This window comes from Teleopsis dalmanni, chromosome 1 (assembly GCF_002237135.1).
Source record: "Teleopsis dalmanni isolate 2A chromosome 1, ASM223713v2, whole genome shotgun sequence".
Classification (NCBI taxonomy): Eukaryota; Metazoa; Arthropoda; class Insecta; order Diptera; family Diopsidae; genus Teleopsis; species Teleopsis dalmanni.
In genome coordinates, this window is record NC_051846.1 from 83554619 (window position 1) to 83560618 (window position 6000).

Below are 6000 nucleotides of genomic sequence, written 5' to 3' on the forward strand. Positions count from 1 at the left end.
GTATAAAGCGGTGAAATATGGATCCTTCGAGCCTAGGAAATTGGCTAAGTAAAATTTTTAATTTTTTGAAATATAAAAGTCATAGTAATCTTCCACCAGAGGTAAGACACTTGACTTTGTTAGAGCCTTACAAACTCTAACCCAAAAATTTTTTAGAGCCTTACAACCTCTGAAAAGTAGACTCGTTCATTAAGAACAAAAATATTAGTTAAAAGTGATCGAGGCAAGACACTTGACTAGTCCACTCAAACAAGCGATAACAGGCAACAAATATTGTAAATTAGTTAAGTTAGTTTTAAAATAATTTTACTAACTTTATTACTTGTATAAATAAAGAAACAACTTTCTAGACAAAGTTAGTAATTTGAAACAACTCAATCCGTGTGCATTTATTGTCGAGAGACATTAGACATAACAGAAAATAAAATTGGTGGCAGCGGTGAAATATGAAAAGATGAAATACGAGTATAAAGCGGTGAAATATGGATCCTTCGAGCCTAGGAAATTGGCTAAGGAAAATTTTTAATTTTTTGAAATATAAAAGTCATAGTAATCTTCCACCAGAGGTAAGACACTTGACTTTGTTAGAGCCTTACAAACTCTAACCCAAAAATTTTTTAGAGCCTTACAACCTCTGAAAAGTAGACTCGTTCATTAAGAACAAAAATATTAGTTAAAAGTGATCGAGGCAAGACACTTGACTAGTCCACTCAAACAAGCGATAACACACAACAAATATTGTAAATTAGTTAAGTTAGTTTTAAGATAATTTTACTAACTTTATTACTTGTATAAATAAAGAAACAACTTTCTAGACAAAGTTAGTAATTTGAAACAACTCAATCCGTGTGCATTTATTGTCGAGAGACATTAGGCATAACAGAAAATAAAATTGGTGGCAGCGGTGAAATATGAAAAGATGAAATACGAGTATAAAGCGGTGAAATATGGGTCCTTCGAGCCTAGGAAATTGGCTAAGGAAAATTTTTAATTTTTTGAAATATAAAAGTCATAGTAATCTTCCACCAGAGGTAAGACACTTGACTTTGTTAGAGCCTTACAAACTCTAACCCAAAAATTTTTTAGAGCCTTACAACCTCTGAAAAGTAGACTCGTTCATTAAGAACAAAAATATTAGTTAAAAGTGATCGAGGCAAGACACTTGACTAGTCCACTCAAACAAGCGATAACAGACAACAAATATTGTAAATTAGTTAAGTTAGTTTTAAAATAATTTTACTAACTTTATTACTTGTATAAATAAAGAAACAACTTTCTAGACAAAGTTAGTAATTTGAAACAACTCAATCCGTGTGCATTTATTGTCGAGAGACATTAGGCATAACAGAAAATAAAATAAATAGTAATTAATAATAATAATAATTAATAAAGTAAAGTAATGTAAGAAAAACAATAACCAATCTGTGTAAATAAAAAAAACCTTACGTGAGTTATATCGCTAGTGGATGATATAATCAACAAATACAAAACATCAGAAGTATAACATCAGAAGATCGTTTGTTCATAAACAAACACAAATTGTATAAATTTTTATTACTTCCCAAATATATTTATTAACGAGATCCAGGAGTATCTCGAATCAAGGGGTGGAGGAGTTACATCCCCATACCCCATCTTTTATTTTATATTATCAAGATTCATTATCATAACGGAAATTAAGATAGGTTAGAAGATCGTTTGTTCCTAGACAAACAATCTTTAGAAACACATTATATTTTAATAGAATATTATATTATAAAAATATTCTATACTACTAAACATTTTATATTATCTATTGTACTCGTATTAAACAGAAAATAGAAAATAACAAAACATTGTAACATTTTTGAGTATCTAATTATTACAATAAAATATATTTGTAAAAACAATGGGAGGAAAATCCCTAGTGCAGGGACTTTCGTCCTTTTCTTTAACCTTTTTGCAAGCAATAACAAAAAGGTAATTCAGATTAATACAGTCCATTAAAATAAGCAACATATTTCAACCTTTAGAGTAAAATTAGTCTCAAGATAATTTTGTATAAATACAGAACACTGTTGTAAATAAAGTCAGTCTTAAGATTCAATCATTCGAATAAACTTCAGTGATTTTTAAAGAAATAAATAAATTGTTTTTTTTTTATTAATATTTTAAAAACTTAAATAACATATTCTTATTTGAATATTAAATATTTTAGTATTTTATTTAATATTTTAGTAAAATTAATTATTTTCTAACAAGAGTTTTTCAAGGCCTTAAAATATTTCGTTACCAAGGTGCTTTAAGACATTAAAATATGAAATGCAATAACAGGGATTTATTTAGAACAAAAGGATCAGTTAAAAATGTAAAATGTGAACTAAAGGAAAAGGAAGTAATTAAATAAGGTAACAAAGAACAAGGTATACATAAAAGAAAAATTAATCAAAACTAATTATTAAACTATGTAAAATTCAGTATTTAAGAACAAAAATTACAGAAAATAAAGAGAGTCTTATATTTATTGTAAAACGGAATAGACGTGTTTTTCAGTTGTATAAATAAAGTCGTAGTTTCTTGCACATTAGTGGTCCATACGAGGCACAGAATTAACAACCTAGAAGAAAATACAGCCCACTTAATCCGAGGAAATGCAAAATTAACAAGGATTAATAAGCGTTTGGGGGAATAATTCTCGTAAATCTATAAACGGGAAAATAAAGAAAGTTAAAAACAAAACTCACAAAACTAAGAAAGTTTTGGTAAATTTAAAAACAATAATCGTAAAAAATGTTATCAGAAAAAAATGAAGGTACGAGATCCAGGAGTATCTCGAATCAAGGGGTGGAGGAGTTACATCCCCATACCTCATATCTTTTATTTTATATTATCAAGACTCATTATCATAACGGAAATGAGCTATAAAGATAACTTAGAAGATCATTTCTTCCTAAACAAACAATCTTTAGAAACACATTATATTTTAATAGAATATTATATTATAAAAATATAAAATATTATATTATACTAAACATTTTATATTATCTATTGTATTCGTATTAAACAGGAAATGGAAAATAACAGAACATTGTTGTGAATAAAGTAAGTCTTAAGATTCAATCATTCGAATAAACTTCAGTGATTTTAAAGAAATAAATAAATTGTTTTTTTTATTAATATTTTAAAAACATAATTCGTGCAACATTTAACAAAGTGGGTGAGATTGTTAAATCATCATAATTATTATTATAAATTATAAATATTGTTCATATTGCAAATTTTTCAACATATAATTTATTTAAAATTGACAATTTTTAAAATTGAAAATTTAACTCATTAGAGATAGGTAGCAATTATTATAACGTTTTTTACTTTAAATTGAAACATAATGGCAACAAATGATATGGAAAGTTCAGGTAGTTTAGGCAATTCAAATGGATTAGGAGAAACGATAGACATTAACACATTAATTAAATTAATACCAGAGTTCAAGAGTGACAAGACCGAACTTTATACATTTGTCTCAGCTTGCGATGATGCTATAGGCATAGATTTTTTATTTATTTTTTTTTATTCAAAAAGATTTTTTATTTAAATATATTAAGTTACAGATATCAGGAAATGGAAGACTGATATTAGAAAACAAAACTGGAATGAACTTAAGATTCACCTCAAACATAAATATAAAGATAGTGACAGCACGCTAGCTTTATATAGAGAATTAATATCTACCAGACAGGAGAGACGCACGGTCGAGGAAATTGGGAGCAGATACGAAGATAGAATCGCAAGATGCGCGAGTTACGTTACAGACGAAACCTGACACCCATTTTCCGCTAAAACCATTTTTTGATTACAGCGCCTAAAATAACTAAAGCTGAAATTGCATTTTCTTGCAATTCCAGCAAGATTAATTATCTAAACATTATATTATTCTAAACATTTGTATTATCGTTGTCTGGCTTAACCAAACAACTAAAGATTTTCACCATTGTTCTAAATATTTTATTATCGTTGTCTGGCCTAACCAAACAACGAAAGGTTTTATTATCGTTCTAAATATTTTATTATCGTTGTTTGGCCTAACCAAACAATAAAGCATCTTATCAGGATTCAATAATTCGAATCCTCCCTATATATAAAGGGAAAAATATTAGAGATAGTTTAGTCTTACGATTCACATTTAATAAAGAAGTCGTAAAAACTAAAGTATTGTGTCTTAATTAATATAATTCGCGTGTTAGGGAAGCGATGTATAATTATATTGAAACTAAAATTGTTTTAAATGCATTCATAAATGGCTTAGATGGAGAAATCGGCCAATACGTGAATAATTGTCGTCCAAAATTATTGTCGGAAGCTGGAAGATTTTCAAAGCATGAAGAATCCAGAATAAGATACAGACAAAGTACGAGACGAAATTTCAGTGTAAAATGTACCATGAGCAAGGAAAGTCCTTATTAAATAATAGATCACAAAAAATGTTACTATAAATTTCTCATAGATACAGGAGATAGTATTAGTTTAATTAAATCTAAATGTATATATATAAAAGATATGAATAGTGGTAATAAAATAGAATTAGTTGGTACAGGTAAAAAATCAGAAAAAACAATGGGAAATGCATCCATTAGAATAGGAATTACGAATAAAGAAGGGAAAACGCATAATTATAGATGGAAATTTCACGTGATACCAAATGATTTGATTTGCGGATATGATGGCATAATCGGAGTTGATTTTTTAGGCCATTATAAGTGCAAGATATATTATGACCAGGATTTGTTTTATGTTGATAAAAATGTACATAGTCTCCAATATAATAAATTTGAAGAGTTTGTTCCGCCAAGAATAGAAGTATTTCGTTCTGTTAAGGTTAATAAAGAATGTATTAGACATATATGTTCCGCGTTATGAAGATGAAAAAATTGTCATTCCTCATTGTATTAGTACAATGAGAAATGGAAAATACTTGGTGAGCATTATAAATAAATGTGAGGAATAGGTATTAATTGATTTTCCATTGAAGGTATAAGACCTTAGGAATTATAATATTGTTGATAATTGTAGAGAGGATTCTAAGAAAGAAAAATTAATGAAAGAAAGAGTGTTCCAAATAAGAAACAGGTGTGAATGTATACAAAAAAGTTTGAGAGCAGATCATATGAATGATGAGGAGACTGAATCAATTAGAAAATTGATTTCGGAATATAGTGATTTGTTTATTTTAGAAGGAGAAAAATTGAGTTTCATTGATACGTTAACTTATGACATAAGAACACAAGAAGGAGCAAAACCTATCTATACAAAGGCATATAGATATCCAAAGGTACATGAAGAGGAAGTGAAGAACCAGGTGAAGAAATTGTTAGAAAACAATGTTATACAGAATTCTAAGTAGATATATTTTGTTATAATATCTTTCAAAGATAATTGAAGTTATGTATGCGAATTTTCAACTGAGTTATGTATGGCTATTTGCGGTTGATAACTTAGCACCTAAGTAGGTATTAACAAACATTTAAGTATGCAATCAGACTGAGTGCAGTACATCCGAATAGGTGTGTATCCATGCAGACTGAGAGCGGTACATCCGAATAGGTGTGTGTGTTTATGTATACTGAATACTCATATGGTAAACTTCGCTTTCTTATTTTTATTCAATCATTTTTAGTCCTTCGAAGCCAAGGAAATTGTATAAAAATATATATGAGTCATAATGATCCCCCACCAGATGTAAGACTTAAACATTTTTTAGAGCCTAACAAACTCTAATACTAAAATTATTTTAGAGTCTAAAAAACTCTAAAACTAAAATCTTGTTAGAGCCTTACGAAAATGGAAGAAGCTGCTACTAGAATTCCGGCGGTAAAAAAACCAAAAGTTAGAGGTGGTTACTAAGCCAAAAGGAGAAAAGAAAGAGCCAATTTGAGAAGAGAGTTACAAACAAACCCACCTAACAAAAGAGTGGAAGAAATAAACAAAAGGATACTAATATTAGAAAAGGAAATAGAAAACCAT